The sequence below is a fragment of the Nycticebus coucang genome, chromosome 8, assembly GCF_027406575.1.
Source record: "Nycticebus coucang isolate mNycCou1 chromosome 8, mNycCou1.pri, whole genome shotgun sequence".
Classification (NCBI taxonomy): domain Eukaryota; kingdom Metazoa; phylum Chordata; class Mammalia; order Primates; family Lorisidae; genus Nycticebus; species Nycticebus coucang.
In genome coordinates this window covers 95,736,430-95,753,521 of record NC_069787.1, presented here as the reverse complement: position 1 = coordinate 95,753,521, position 17,092 = coordinate 95,736,430, and positions in this window count along the sequence as shown.

The following is a 17,092-nucleotide window of genomic DNA, read 5'->3' as shown; positions in this document are numbered from 1 at the left end:
TTGTGGCAGGTGCCTATAGTCCCAACTACTTGGGAGGCTGAGGCTAGAGAATCACTTAAACCTAAGAGTTTGAGGTTGCTGTGAGCTATAATGCCACGGTACTCTATCCAGGGTGATAGCTTAAGACTCTGTCTCAAAAAAATAAATAAATAAATAAAAAGTGAGATCCTGTCTCTACTAAAAAAAAATAGAAAAACTGAGGCAAGAGGATTGCTTGAGCCCAAGAGTTGGAGGTTGTTATGAGCTATGATGCCACAGCACTCTACCCAGGGCACCAGCTTGAGACTCTGTCTCAAGAAAAAAAAAAAAAAGCAGCCATTTATAGCTCAAGAGGTAAGGTTTGAAGAGGGATAATGGCCTGCTTAGGGTCACACAGCTTGTGAGAGTCAGAGCCAGGTTCAGACCAGGGTTTTGTAAACCACCACTCTCCTCTGCCTCTGAGGGCCTGGCTTGCTTAAGCCTCAGTACCCACAGATTCAGAGGACTTACAGAAGGGTGGGGAGATTCAAGAGAGTTTTCTGGAGGAGAAGCCTATAGGCTGAGCCCTGGAGGTTTTCACCTACAGGTGGGAAGTGGGTTGGGAAATTGTAATTTCCCTCCCTAGACTCATAAGTCTCCCTCTGGAATGACTTTGGACAGAGATGCTGCTAAGCTACCCAGGTATTCCTTGTCGGTAAGGTTTAACTGGCCAGCATCTTACTGGTATGCTTCACTCATGATCACTGAGTGGCTCAACATCTGGATCAGGACTGTGTCCCTACAGAGAATATGCTGGATACTACTATCCCTCCAGCCACAGCAGTGATGCCAACATATGTATCTCACTAGGCCCTGCAAGTAGGCTGGGCTTTTAATCTCCTAACTGAGCAAATTATTCCTGGCCAAGGCAGGATACAAGTTTGAGTAGGGCTGGGAGCCATGGCTGGGCCACCTCCACTTAGATGGGAACACTGCTAATGCTTCTTCACTGCTGCCCACAGTGAAGCAGAGGGGTGAGGAGCCTAGAGTATGAAATAAAGCCTGACCAAGAAGGCAGGAAGATTCACGGTCTATGCATGGTGCACTCTGGCCCTCTGGGGACCTCACAAAGACCCTCTTCTTCCAGGAGAAGTGGAGCCAGTAGAGGCGTGGGCAGCCTTTTGACACTAACCTGTTAGACAAGTTTTAATATAAACTTGTGAGTTTTGCCAGAAATTCAACAGCCTCTCATGGTGAATGTGTCCTTCTTAGCCCTTCCTGGCTCAACTGCCAACCAGCAGGTCACTCCAAGGGTCACTCTGAACAGCAGGCTGGGGCTCCCATGTCTGAGAGAGGTCTCAGGAAGTTTAATTCTGGCCAGGGTATAGACTACAGGATGGCTGCAGAACAGCCAGGCCTATCTTTCAGGAATGCCAAGTGAACAGAAGCTGATACTCCTCTACGAGCAGGAGGAGATGCAGCAGGCCCAGGGCAGGCAGAACGTTTTTGGTGTGGCCAAAGCTTTCTGCTCAATGGAAAGATAGTTACTTTCATGACCCAGGCCTGTTGAAGCAGGCAGGGCTGAGTGCAGGAGGTAGCCTCAGGAGGCTGAGGGAACTTGGAACAAGTCTTCCAGGCAATCCTTCAAGACTGTTCCACCCACACCATCCCTACTAATGAGATGCACACACTGGCACCAAGGTGCCTTGATGGTGTGCCTGCAGGAAGAGTGGGATCCAGCAAGTATTCCCATAGGCAGAGCCCTGCTCCCAGGATGCTCCTCCTACCCAGCACTGGTAAGCCAAACTGGGCCCATCCTGTTACCAGGAGTAGGCCCCTCTACTGGGGGTGAGGATTGCTTTCATAGTCTAGATTAGGACAAAGTTTTGTTCTTAAAAGTGCCCCTCAGCCCTCAGCCTCCTCCCAGAAGGCACTTCACTGCTCCCCACCCCCACTTGCCCCACCTCTGAGTGTCATCACTGTGTGTGTGTGTTGACCTTTCCACTTGGCCAACATTCCTTAGTTTTTTTCACTACTTCAAGTGGATGCCATGAGAGGAGGAGCTACTGGGAGAGAGATTCTTGGGAAACTTTTTCCCCAAAGCCCCAGAGATACAGAGCCCAAAGAGAAACCAGAAAATGAAGGTTTATGCAGAAAGAGCTGGGTTCCAAGGGCAGTTTGAGGCATATGGGTGAGAGACAAGGAGGGGTCTCCTGGCAGAGAGCTCTGTAAACCCTGGCATGTAGGTGTCTGCAGGGCATGCTCCAGGGGATCCTTGCCAGCAGAACCATCAGCCTGGCATCTAGTGAGCAGGCTGAGCTTAGGCAGGCAAAGCCAGGAGACCCTGGGCAGGTTGTTTTATCTCTCTGAGCCACATGAAGTTCCAAGAGGCCAAGGTCCTGGGTTTGGTGTCTATGGACCTGTTCACTCTCCTCCCCCGGAAGTGGCCAGGCTGGGTTCCTACAGCCCTTTATCTCCTCACCCAGAACCCGTGGGTTCCTGGTTGAGGGGGCAGTAGCACCCCCAGCACCTTGACAATCTCCCCCCTTTCTTTTCTAAGTCTCAGTGGGTAGCCTGGGGGGTGCTAGGTTCCAACAGGATCCTTGGGCTTTACAAAAGAGGGAGACAAGACCTAGTGTGGGCACCCCCCACCCCCAGCCTTGGTTAGGTGTTTTCGCCAGAATTGCAGCAGCTGCAGCTGGAGGCCTCTTCCCAGGAAGAGCAGAGTGCCTCTTCCAAGAACTCAGAGGAGGCCGCGGGTGGGAGGGAGGAGCGGGGGAGTTAATTTTAAACCAAACAGCCTTCAACGCTTCTCAGGAACTGGTTGCTCAATGTGATCTGGCAGGTCTCAGGCGGCTGGGCAGGCCTGGTGCCAGGTCAGAGGACACACCCCAGAGGGGGAGGCCTGGTGACCTTGAAGGAGGTTTGGTCCTGTCCTTACCACTTATCAGGGCCTGTTAACCCTGTCCTCTACTCACCCAACAAAACTTCTAATGGGTGTTAGGGTGGAGAAATTTATTCAGTTCTAACCAGGCAAGCTGAAATTGTAACAGGATTAAGAATATAGGTGTTATGTCCTTCCCCTCCCCCTGCCTGTTCAGAACCTTCCAGTCCTATGTCCTGGCCTATCCTTCCAGAGGTTATCTGATGAAGGACAAGGGTAAGACCTGTGCAGATTCTCTATGGGGTAGGAACCCTGGTGCTAGGCTAGTGGTAGGAATGAGGGGTGGAAGGTAGAACTCAGTAAGCTGGCAGAAGTTATCCTCCTTTGTGTTCAGGGAGAACTCATGGGCCTGCCCCCAAGGCTGACTGGGCATTAAAGTGCCTTCACTTCACTGACCTCCTATCTCCTACCCTAGTGTGGCCACCCCATCCTGGCTGATAGCCAGGACCCACCTCCCATTGTTTGGTCTATGGAGTGTCCCTACAGAAACACTTCCAGGGGACCCCTCCCCTACCATCCCTACTGGCTGCCCTATGAGACCCCATTAACCTGGGTGGAACAAAGCCCTCAGTTCTAGGAAAGGATCCTGTACAAATGATGCCAGGAGCTCCAGTTCTTGGAACCAGCACTGCAGAGCAAGGGGACACTTCTTGGAACCTGTTGGCCATTCCAGGGAGAAGCTCAGGACATAGCCAGTGACCTGGGTCGGGGGGGAGGGATGGGGGAAGAGGATGCTAAGACCTCAGCTTGGGTCCCCACCTCCAGGAAGCCCTCCCTGATTGCAGGTATCTCCTTAGACTCCCCCATCCTGATGCTGTTTCTGCTGGGCCACATTAAGGGCTCTGCCAGGGCAGGCCCAGATCTGGGATCAGCCCTGCAAGTGCCCAGTGTCTAGCCTGGGGCACAGAGTGGACAACCAGAAACAGGTGACAGTAGGGATAAAAGGAGGCATGTGGGGGCAGTGTGTGGGTGTGGTACACAGGTGAGTTGAACTACCTAGGCTGGTGAGCAGTCAGGACTGTGAAGGGTCAAGGGAGAGCAGGAGAGGGAGCTTGGTGGGGTCAGCAGTGCCAGGCCCTTCTCACTAAGCCCCTTGCTGGAGGGCAGGCAGCCTCTGGCTCTAGTCGCTCCTTCAGACTAGCCTTGTCCCTGTCCCACAGCAAAAGGTACAGGCTCTTTGGTATCAAGCCACCCAGGGTAGTCCTGGTATCCTCAGCCCACTGTGCAGCCTTAAGCACGCACCTGCCCTATTGGAGTTTTGCTTTCCCTACTTGGAAAATGGAGAGGAGAGGATGCAGGTGGTGGGGCACTGAGTGGAGCCAGGCTTCTAGGGACTCCCAGGAAGGGTGGGGAGGGTGTGACCTTTTCTGGTCAGCACCAGGAAAGCAGAGACCTTGAAGTCTGGCTGAAGGGGTTAAGGGAGCAGATCAGTGTTGGCATAGAGGGGAAGTGAGGGCTTCCCTCTCTGGCAGGGATGTTCTAGGGCGGCCTAGTAACCACTCAGGAACCTGTTTGCCTTCAGAATGGAGAACCTCCCCTGGCCAAGGTTATAAGGAATTGTGGGCGGGGACTTGCCTCTTCACTCATGCCCTCAGGTTATTCCTTGGCCTTCACCAAGCACAGGTCCAAGCCTGCTACCCTCCACCCATGTCACAGGGAAGGAGGCTGGCAGCCCTTCCTCCAGGGGCAAGTCCTGGGATTAGGAAGGGCTGGGACCTAGTGTGCAGATGGCAGCTGTGAGGTAGGGCTGTGGCAGAGAGGTCCTCAGGCCCTGTAGGACGGTAGTGGGGGCAGCCCAAGGAATAGTTCATCACTGTGCACTGTGGAGTGGCTAGTTCTCTGGGGCTACCTAGAGGCCCTGGTGTCTGCACCCAAGTTAGGCTGGCCTTGGCTGGAAATAGCCTCCTGTGGGAGAAATTGACCTAGGGTCCAGCCAACCTGAATGAAAAGAACTGTTGTGTGGCATCTGCTTGCTTTGCAGGGAATATTCAAGTGGTTCCTAAGCTAGATAACCTGTGTCACGACTTGAGCAAGTCATGAACCCTCTCTGAACCTTGGTTTCCCTCTCTGTGGTGGGGACGACATTACACTCACCTTATAATACCATCAAAAGGAGTAAATGTGCAGAGTTGGTGCATTTTTTTCCTCCTTGGGGATCTCTTCTCTGGATTCCTCCTCACCCCTCCAGCTCCCCCTTCACCATGAGCCTGTAGACATGAGTCCCCAGAGTGCTTTTGTTCCTACTGCAGCAAGAGATACCTGTGGACACATCTGCTGTTCCTTCTCACTGATGTTTGCAGAGCCCTGGGCAAAAGGACAAATGGAGGCCTACATACCAGAATCTAAATATTTAAAAACTATAAATCAAGCTACAAATTGTTAATAAAATATGTTCTATCCTTCTCAAACTTTCACAGCAATAAAAACATCTGTGAATCTATGGTTTTTATAATATATGTCTGACAGTCCACAGATAGCAAAAATAATCAAACTTAGTAATTACTGCTAATGTTCAGGGGTTCAGTGATGGGCCTGCGAAAAGAGATGTGCCTAGGGCGGCGCCTGTGGCTCAGTCGGTAAGGCCCCGGCCCCATATACCGAGGGTGGCGGGTTCAAACCCGGCCCCAGCCAAACTGCAACCAAAAAATAGCCGGGCGTTGTGGCGGGCGCCTGTAGTCCCAGCTACTCGGGAGGCTGAGGCAAGAGAATCGCTTAAGCCCAGGAGTTGGAGGTTGCTGTGAGCTGTGTGATGCCACGGCACTCTACCGAGGACCATAAAGTGAGACTCTGTCTCTACAAAAAAAAAAAAAAAAAAGAGATGTGCCTAATTCATAAGACATTCTGTACTTATTCAGTAACGCTGACTGTTGTTCTTGCTTTTATTCCAGTGAAACAATTGTGTTGTTATAGTCAAAACTTTTACATTATTTAATCTTTTAAATCATTACTACCAAAAGAAAAGTATGACTTTAATGATGTAAAAGGTTAAATAAAAATCTTATATTCAAAGGGCACAAAATATGTTAGACTAAGTTAAATAAATCAAAAAATTAAAGTATCGGGCAGTGTCTATGGCTCATGGCGTCTGTGGCTCAGTGGGTAGGGCGCCAGCCCCATATGCCAAGAGTGGAGGGTTCAAACCCAGCCCTAGCCAAAATGCAACAAAAAAATAGCTGGGCATTGTGGCGGGCACCTGTAGTCCCAGCTACTTGGGAGGCAGAGGCAAAAGAATCACCTAAGCCCAGGAGTTGGAGGTTGCTATGAGCTGTGTGACCCATGGCACTCTACCAAAGGTGATAAAGTGCGACTATCTCTACCACAAAAAAAAAAATTAAAAAAAGTTTTTAAGTATCAAAAAATTATTTTTTAAATAATCAAAATTATCCAGTAAAATTAAGAAGCAAAATTGACTGACTATAGGTTACAATAAACTAATGTTAAACTTGAAATTAAAAAATTTTAAATTAAAATTTATTTAATGTCTTTGCAAATGTTGTTAAATGTTTTTATAGAAAAAAATCTTCCTAATTCACAGTTAAATTCTCCATGAAGGCTGAAGCAGTGTCTGCTCTGCAGTTAGCAGACACCCTCCATGTACTTCAGTAGGGCCCAAACATATTGTCATGAGAGTGGGTGTTTGGGTTTGTCTCGAACTGTGCCAGAGCTGAGTGCCAAATCCCCAGTGATGGTGATGCGCATGTGTGCTTTAGTAAATTTACTGGAAATTAATCATGTGTATGTTTGTGATATACTCTAAATAACAGGCCCCAGATGAATTAGAATAGAGTAGTAACAGACCAAGCATAATTTCCAATAAATGGTATTGGAATAATTTGAAAAAAAATAAAGCCCAATGTCTAACTCACACCTGCCACCACCATAAATTCTAGATGTACCCAAAAAGATACAAAGGACACTGGAAACTAAAAAGGGCGGAGGGTGGCAGGAGGAAGAATAAAAACTTATCTATTGTATACAATGGACACGGTCCTGGTAGCAGGCACACTAATTTTACCATTATATAGTGTATACAGGTAAGAAAAACCTCTATGCCCCTATAATATCTTGAAATAAAAAAATCTAGATGTACCAGATATTTAAACACTAAAAATGAAATCCCACATGTCCTTTAAAGCTCTTCCCCTGGAGCAAGAGCAGTATCAATTCTGGGGGGGGTGGGGGGTGACCTCTTCCTTTATGTGGCTCCCCTGCACTTCTAGAGGAAGGAGAATCACCCCAGAAATCTATCGATGCCTAGTTAGTGTTATCTCCTCATCTTGAGGGTTTCCCCCCTAAAAAAAGACTCTCAGAAAACAATTCAAATTCAAATAGCCTATTTGGGAGGCTAAGAGTAGGCTAGGGTATTGGGAGACAATTCTTGGTTCTCTCTGGACACTTGCCAATAGAAGCACTGACTGCACTTGTTCCAAACAATCTTTACAAGGGTGATTATTATAGTGAATAGCCTTAAAAGACACAGTTAATGTCTCCCTCCAGGGCAAAAGGTAGATTTGTCCTGTACTATAAAGATATCATCTTCCTCTGGGCAGGTTTGCTTGTAACCTATTATAAAAGATTCAGGTTCCCTAAACTCAGGATTCCTCTATTTGTAATACAACTCACTGCATGGGCAGGCATCACTGGACTTCCTTGCATCACCCTATGGGAACTGGGGGGGGGGGGGTCAGGGAAATGGTGCAAGTTCTGTGTACGCTGTTACTGTGAACAATACTCTGTTTTTTGTTTTTGAGACAGAGTTTCACTGTGTTGCCCTCAGTAGAGTGCTGTAGTGTCACAGCTCACAGCAACCTCAAACTCTCAGGCTTAAGCGATTCTCTTGCCTCAGCCTCCCAAGTAGCTGGAACTACAGGTGCCTGCCACAATGCCTGGCTATTTTTTTTTTTTTTTTTTTGGTTGTAGTTGTCATTGTTGTTTGGCAGGCCTGGGCTGGATTCAAACCCACCAGCTTTGGTGTATGTGGCTGGTGCCCTAGCCGCTGAGCTACAGAAGCTGAGCCTGTTTTTTGTTTTTGAATTAGGAGTCTTGTGCCTTCTGCCAGCATCCTTGAGAATATGGTAGGCTAATTTGGATAAAGTTGGATAAAATCTCAGCCTCCACAATTTTTGACATAAAGGTGAGGGTAAGTGAGAAAGGGAAGGAATGGAAGACAAAGCAGCATGTTAATGAGTAGGCTCCCTTTGTAGGCAATCAAGGTTCAGTCCTCAATTGCAAGACAGTATGCAGCACAACTCAGGGTTGTCCCAGCCAAGAGGTGAGGAAGCTGGGATATGAATCTACCAACTCCCCGCCCATCCTTGGGTTAGGACTGCTCTGAGGGAGTTAGCTCCAAGACACTTTGGTTACTTACCCACCAGGCCTTTGCAGCAGAGAAAACTTTAGCTGAGAGTTGTAACTACTGTGTGGGAACTTGAATGCAAGGGGATGTGAGCTGCTTGGACCCCATCATTCTGTGACCTCCTTATGAACAGGGCTTTGTCTGAACAGTGCTCATCTCCAGTGCCTCGCATAGTGCTCAGCAGATAGTGACTTGAATGCATACCCCACAGCCCAAAGATAAGGGCCTGCTTCCTTGCTTCTGTCCTCCACTAGGCTATGAGTTCCTTATAGGAAAGGACTATGCCAATTTTTCTTTCATACTCCAGTGTCAAGTGTAAGCCTGGCTCACCAAAGGTTTGTTGCACAAATGAAAGATGCAAATAAGTAAGCTTCTAAAATAAACAAAATTCTAAGTCAGCTGAGAAGCTATCTTTAACTAGAGAAGGCTATCTATTCAAGATTGAAAGCAAGTGCACTTGACAGGGAGGCACCAGAGGCATTCCATGTACTTGAAAAACAAGACACAAATGCTCTAGTCATTACTGTTTTTCAATATTGTACTGAAGATCTCAGTCAAGCTATGAAACATGGCAAGTAAATATGAGCTATAAGCCTTAGAAAGGAAAAAAACAAATTTGTCATTATTTTCAGTGGCAAAATGTCAATGTAGAAAAATCCAAGAGAGGCTCGGCACCTGTAGCTCAGCACCTAGGGTGCCAGCCATATACATTGGAGCTGGCGAGTTCAAATCCAGCTTGGGCCTGCCTACAACAATAACCACAACCAAAAAATAGCCAGACTTGTGGCAGGCACCTATAGTCCCAGCTACTTGGGAGACCGAGGCAAGAGAATCACTTATGTCCAAGAGTTTGAGGTTGCTGTGAACTGTGATACCACAGCACTCTACTGAGGGTGACAAAGTGATACTGTCTCAAAAAAGAAAAAAGAAAAAGAAAAAGGTAAAATCCAAGAGCAGCTATGAATAGCAAATCTTGTAAAAGAAAACAAGATGACTAGTTATAAGATAAACTTATGTAAATTAAAGACTTGCCCATGGACCAGCAAGAGCCAGTTAGGCTACCTTTCTACATGATAAATAAACATGAAACCTATATAGTATCCAAGACTAGGTCATCAGGAAAGCTAACCGTGTAGGTGGGGGGCAGGAGCCTGATACAGCCAGAGAAGGAGGAAGTGAGACTGGGAGAACTAAAAACTGCCTTCCTTTTGGCCATGAGTTTTACCTTCCTACCCCTGCTTAACCCACCAGACCTCTAGGGCCCATGAGGCCGGTGAACAGGTGCAAAGTCTTGACTTCCTTTCCTGAACTGGCCCCTCTGCTCTAGGGGCCGGACACAAGCTGGCTGTCTACAGCATGGATTGGCTATACCCATTTCCAGAGTCATCACCAAATGTGGCAGCAACAGCTATGGCCATGGACAGGGGTCCTAGGCTCAGCCTCAAGCTCCCGGTTGGTGGGTAGGGGAGGGAAGGGACAAACAGTTAAGATGGGGCTCAGAGCCTGAGGAGTAAAAGCAGCCTCTCTGCTTTTTCCCAGGTCAACCTTGCCCAGAGCACAGTGCTCTAGGCCTTCTTGGACAGCTAGTAGCCTCCTCTGCCATTGGAGGGTGCATAGTGCTTTGCTGGGCCTTTGGAGGAGAAGCAGAGCTAGGTTCAGGTAGTGACTGTGGCAGAAGCTCCATTTCCTCTCCTAGCTCCAGGACCCACCCAAGCGTGACTGGCAAAGTCTGAAGAGCTAAGCCTCACCCCAGCCTCAAAGATCCTCCACCCTAAGCCTAGGGTTCTAGGCATCAATATTAGCTTTACTGAGCAGGTGAACAGTGGGTGGAAAGCAAACAGAAGCTGGAGGGAAGCTAAAGACAGGGGAAAGTTTGAGGGGGTCAGGGAAGGTGGAAGAATTTGAGTAGAATTTGGAAGTCTGGATTTTATTCAAGGAATATGAAAGAGAGAGAGAGAATAAATTCCAAGTGGTCAGAACAGCTCAAGCAAAGGTATGATATGTAGGAAATCCTGGGGTGAACCTTGGAGACCTCTGTGGTTGGTCTCCAGATGAGTTCAAGAATCATATGATTCACCTCCAGAGATCAACTGAGTATAGTCCTTAATGGGTACCAAGCTCCAAGTAAAAAAGGTCAAGGATGTGGATAAGGTGCCTAGGTCTGGTTCATTCTGCTCCAGACCTGCCTCAACTTGCTGTTTGACACTAAGCAAGTTATGGGCTCCTATGGGCTTCAGCTTTTTTTTTTTTTTTTGAGACAGTCTCACTTTGTCACCCAAAGTGGTGTCATAGCTCACAGCAACCTCAAACTCTTGGGCTCAAGTCATTCTCTTGCCTCAGCCTCCCAAGTAGCTGGGACTACAGGCGCCCGCCACAACACACAGCTATTTTTAGAGATAGGGTCTCACTCCGGCTCAGACTGGTCTCAAACTCATGAGCTCAGGCAATCTACCCTCCTTGGCCTCCCAGAGTGATAGGATTACAGGCGTGAGCCACCACTGCTGGGCTGGTTTCAGCTTTCTTTTCCATAAAACGGAGTTACACTTGCACTCCATGGGCTCCCATGACTCAGAGGTAGTGGTTGGACCGCCAAGAAAGGGTGATAGTACACACACACACACAGACTTTTGACCTAGTTTCCAGAGCCTGAAGCTCCCCTAACCAAGGAAGGCCTTGCCTGCACGGACACCTGTGATCATGGACATGAGCCAAAGTACTCAAGTTGCACACCAAAGCACATGCATGTACATGTGGGTGCCTGTATAGGGATGTGATGTGCCTGGCCTCCCCAGAGCCTAACACCTTCCATGGTTCCCTATTGCTGATCTGACCAATCCTAAGGACCCAATCACAGGGGCCTGTTGGGAGGAGTCTGTTCAAGTCCATGAATTCCCAAAGGGCAAGGCCCAGTCTGAACCATCCTACCTCCCTGGGCCCAGCTTCCAACTGGTGTTCAACAAATGACTGTGAGTTAATAATAAGTGCCTTAGTTACTTCTTTCCCAAAGTTGGGGAGATGATCTCAACCTTCTTCCCAGATGCTGTGCCCTCATTTAACCCCAAATTCCACCTACCCAGTGGCCTTAAGGGACGCTGAGGTACTGGACTCTGGGCTGTGACTCAGCAGAAGGAAGACAGAATGGGAGGGTGGGGTGGTGCCTGTGGCTCAAGGAGTAGGGCGCCAGTCCCATATGCCGGAGGTGGTGGGTTCAAACCCAGCCCCGGCCAAAAAACACAAAAAAAAAAAAAGAGAAAGAGAGGGTGATGCTGAGGTTCGAGGGTTTTGCTTCTCATTTCCATCTAAAGCACAGCCAGTTCCCAGAAATGGAGGTACCTAGAACCACAGAAACTCCAGGATTTCAGGGGCACAGTGTTCCCCAGTCTTTCTATCAGTAGAGGCTCTTCCAAGGGCCTGGGGAAGCCCTTAGCCCATTTCTCTAGCTTGGGGCTTTCTTCCCTGCTCAGACAAGAGATTGAGTGCCTGGAGTGTCCACACTGGAACCAAGTAGAAGCTGTGGACTCCTGGGATCTTTCAGAAGCAATGGCCCAGATTCACTTGCTGTGACAGATGCTAGGTGGGAAGGAGTACTGGGTATCTCCAGGCTATGCAGAGGGGATAGAGTAATCAGAGCAGGCTTCTGGAGAGGAAATGGTCATGTGGGTGCACCAGGGTGCCCCAAATGCCCCACCCACATGAGTTCCTTCTCTTTTTTCTTCTTTCCTTCCTTTATTCCTCTCTTTCATATTTTTTAACTATTGAAAAAAATCCCAGTATAAAAAAATCACAGACTCAAATGGGCACAGTACCAAATTATGACACATTAGAATCTTCCCCATTTTCAGAGAATAGGGTTTGTGCTGAACTTGAAATAAAGCTTTTCCTGCTGTCCCCATTAAAAAGACTACAAGGTGGGTTTCAGAAACACCACTACATTTTTATTAAATCATAGCTATGTACATTAATGCAATCACGAGGTACAATGTGCTGGTTTTATATACAATTTGAAATGTTTTCATCAAACTGGTTAACATAGCCTTCACAGCATTTTCTTAGTTATTGTGTTAAGACATTTATATTCTACACCTAATAAATTTCACATGTACCCTTGTAAGATGCACCTTAGGTGTGGTCCCACCAATTACTCTCCCTTCACCCATCCTCCTCCTTCCTTCCCCTCCCTCTCCCCTTTCCCCTCCCTCTCCCCTTTCCCCTTCTTCTTGGGCTATAATTGAAAGCTATAAATTGGTTTCATAGTAGGACTGAGTACATGGGATACTTTTTCTTCTATTCTTCAGATACTTTGCTAAGAAGAATATGTTCCAGCTCCATCCATGTAAACATGTAAGAGGTAAAATCTCCATCTTTCTTTAAGGCTGCATAATAGTCCATGGTATACATATATCACAATTTATTGATCCATTCATGGATCAATGGGCACTTGGGCTTCTTCCAGAACTTAGCAGTTATGAATTGGGCTACAGTAAACATTCTGGTACAAGTATCTTTGTTATAATGTGATTTTTGGTCTTCTGGGTATATACCTAGTAGAGGAATTGTAGGATCCAATGGCAGGTCTATTTTTAGATCCCTAAGTGTTCTCCAAACATTTTTCCAAAAGGAACGTATTAGTTTGCATTCCGACCAGCAGTGTAGAAGTGTTCCCTTTTCTCCACATCCATGGCAACATCTCTGGTTTTGGGATTTTGTGATGTGGGCTAATATTACTGGAGTTACATGATATCTCAAAGTAGTTTTGATTTGCATTTCTCTGATGATTAAGGATGGTAAGCATTTTTCCATAGGTCTATAGGCCATGCGCCTGTCTTCTTCAGAGAAGTTTCTCTTCAAGTCCCTTGCCCACCCTGAGATGGGATCACTTGTTCTTTTCTTGCTAATACGTTTGAGTTCCCTGTGGATTCTGGTTATTAAACTTTTGTCAGAGACATAACCTGCAAATACCTTCTCCCATTCTGAGGGCTGTCTGCTTGCTTTACTTTCTGTGTTCTTGGCTGTGCAGAAGCTTTTTAGTTTGATCAGGTCCCAGTAATGTATTGTTGGTGTTGCTTCAATTGCCCAGGGGGTCCTCCACATAAAATATTTGCCCAGACCGATTTCTTCAAGTGTTTCCTCTGCACTTTCTTCTAGTATTTTTATAGTTTCATGTCTTAAGTTTAAATTTTAATCCAGTAAGAGTCTACCTTAGTTAATGGTGAAAGGTGTGGGTCCAGTTTCAGTCTTCTACAGGTCGCCAGCCAGTTCACCCAGCACCATTTGTTTAATAGGGAATCTTTTCCCCACTGAATGTTTTTAATTGGCTTGTCAAAGATCAAATAATGGGTAAGTAGCTGGGTCCATCTCTTGGTTCTCTATTCTGTTCTATACATCTACCTCTCTGTTTTTGTGCCAGTACCATGCTGTTTTGATCACTATCGATTTATAGTACAGTCTGAGGTCTGGTAGCGTAATTCCTCCCGCTTTGTTTTTATTTCTGAGTAATGTCTTGGCTATTCGAGGTTTTTTTCTAATTCCATATAAAATGAAGTATTATTTTTTCGAGATCTTTAAAGTATGACAGTGGAGCTTTAATTGGGATTGCATTAAAATTGTATATTGCTTTGGGTAAGTATGGACATTTTAGCAATGTTGATTTTTCCCAGCCATGAGCATGGTGTGTTCTTCTATTTGTTAACATTTTCAGCTATTTCTTTTCTTAGTTTCATAGTTCTCTTTATAGAGCTCTTTCATGTCCTTTGTTAGGACTCCCAAATATTTTGGGAGTCCTTTGTTAACTCCCAAATATTTCATCTTCTTTGGCGCTGCTGTGAATGGAATGGAGTCCTTGACTGTTTTTTCAGCTTGACTATTGTTGGTTATATATAAAGGCTACAGATTTATGAGTGTTGATTTTGTAATCTGAGACGCTGTTGTATTCCTTGATCACTTCTAAGAGTTTTCTAGTAGAATCCCTGGTGTTTTCCAGATATACAATCATATCAACACCACTACCATTTTTAACCACTTATTTGTGAGAATCAGGGGTCACTTGATCCTGTGCTACCGAAATCAAGCACTGAAAAAAAACTGGACACTGAGGCCCCAACATAAGATGGCAACTCCTTTCCCAGCCCCCAGTTTAAATGTGTTCACTGCTGTTTGCCTTGAACTTTATGTTAAGAAATAATTTGAACTTGCAAAATACATTTATACCAACAAGATGCTTTTATCTTTTTAAAAAGACATATTTTAGTTGCATGTGAAATTTGATGTGAAAGAATGAGCTCCATATTCTAGAGGGCTGGGCAGGATGAGGAACAGACCTGAGCTTTTAGTGCTGGCAAAGAGAGCAGGGAGCCACAGTCAGTTCTTGAGCTTCAGTGCCTTGAAGAAGAGTTAAGACACATTCATCTAGTGCCTCCTCCTAGAACCTTCCAGACTTAGGGCCCTGAAATGCCTCCTCTAACATGGCAGACTTCATATACCTCCTTGCTGAGATGGAGACTCACCTCCCTCACCCACCTACCTGTCAGTCTGGAACCAGGGTTTGGGTGTCTATTAGTCCCACCCCACATCCAGAGTACATGAGAATTACAATAGCAGCCACTTTCACTGCCTCTCTGCCCCCACAGCAAGGGCTCTTTGCCTGGTCCTTCTGCCGTAGGGCATGAAAATTTGGTATCCAGGGGCAGCTGGGAGAAAGCTCAGTCCATTTGATACTTTCTCTTTGAGTCACCCCTTTCCCCTTTGTTTTGGAAGCCCATGTTGGCTGTGAGTATCCTGAGTAGCCAAGGGGGCCCCTCTGGAAGTTGAGGCCCCAGGCTGCAGTTGGCCTCCGTGGCCTGCTCACTCCACACCTGGCTGAAATGTCAGAGGACTAAGTTCAAACCCCATTCTGGCCACTTCTTGGTTGTTGGGCAGGCTAAGCTTGAGTCTCCTCATATGTACAGAGGACCAAGGAAGGCATCCTTCTGTGCTGGGACCAAAATCAAAACACAGGTTCAGCTATGTAGGCATTGAGGCTACTCTCTGGCTGTCAGAAGGGGACTAAAGCAGGAGAGATTGAGATTTACGACAAAGTGTGTATGAAACTGGGCACTATCTAACCTATAGTGGATACCTAGTTACTGTTGCTGATAGCACTCAAGGGCTGCCTTTGGACTTTGTGCCCACATGGTCGCATCTGCATCTCCAGACACTTGCAACAGTGCTTCTGAATATTCTGAGGGCATCCTACTCTGTCAAGCTCAATGACTGTCCTTAGCACCTTAGTCTCCAGCTCAGGGTGACCCCATTCTTCCCAGGTTCCAGATGGAGTCCTAGACCCCCTTGTGATCCTGGCCACCCCACAACCCAGATCCAACCCCTCAGTGAATTCTGTTCCAGAATGCCTGATCCCACTGCTATAGCCCCTAGCCACCTGCAGACCCTGGACAGCTATAGCCTCCTGCCCCAGCCTGCTTTTCCTGTCAGCTAGAGAGAGCAGCCTCAATGCCTGACTCTGGAACTCAGCTCAAAAGTTCCCTCACCTTTTTGAGACAGTCTCACTCTGTTGTCCCAGGTAAAGTGCAGTGGCATCATCATAACTCACAACCTTCAAACCCTGGGCTCAAGCAATGCCTCAGCCTCCTAAATAGCTGGGCCTACAGGTGCCCATCATAACACCCAGCTAATTTTTTTCTATATTTTGCAGAGATGGGGGATTGATGTTGCTCAAGCTGGTCTTGAACTCCTGACTTCAAATGATCTTCCAGCTTCAGCCTCCCAGAGTGCTAGGATTATAGGCATGAGCCATTATGCCTGATCCAACTCTGGACCCTGGTTCCAGAAGTGGATTTGGAGCTCAGCTAAGGATACCCTCTACCACTAAATTGCCCCTACACATCCCTGCCATGTGTCTGCAGGCTTCCAGGCTTTTACCCAGACTGTCCGCACTGCCTGATATATCCCTTTCCTGTGTCCTACCCTCTTGTTCCTGGTGTGATGACCAAGGCAAACCCTGGGTCATTCAGCCTGGGTCAGAATCCCCACTCAGCCAGCATACAGGTAGGTTCCTTAGCCTTTCTCAGTATAGTTTCTTTTTCTGTAAAGAGTTCACAACCTGTGCCTTATGGAATGTCATGATGGTTGAGTAAAATAACCCTGGAAGCACTTGGCTCAGGATGCACTATTAAAACTCCATATTTTACAGGCCCCTCCATTTGGTGTCATCTCCTGGAGACTGAGGACTTGCCCCTGTGCTGTGCACATGCCTTCAGTATAAACAGGCCCTCTTGGCATCAGGACAGCTTTAGGCTTTCTAGAAAGCACTCTGGGGACAGTCCTGGCAACCCCTGTTCCTACTCCAAAAGTCCACAGGCCCAGGTAACTTCTTCACTGAGCTCCATAGGGAACAGCTCAGGACCTGGCTATCCTGGCCTCAGTGTCTCTGACAGCCAAATGGACACCAATAACAGCCCCATCCTCCCATCCAGTGCAACTGTGCAACCTGACCCCCAACTGCACACCCTGCTAAATCTTTTTTTTTTTTTTTTTTTTTGAGACAGAGTCTCAAGCCCTGGGTAAAGTACTGTGATGTCATAGCTCACAGCAATCTCAAACTCTAGGGCTTAAGGAATTCTCTTGTCTCCTCCAAAGCAGCTGGGACTACAGGCACCCACCACAACGCTCAGCTATTTTTTTGTTGCAGTTGTTATTGTTGTTTAGCTGTCCCAGGGCGGGTTCAAATACGCCTGCCTCGGTGTATGTGGCTGGCGCCCTACCCACTGAGCTACCCTGCTGAATATTGATATCATCCGATGCAACATGGAGACGATTATAAACTCCACCTGTGGGGCTGT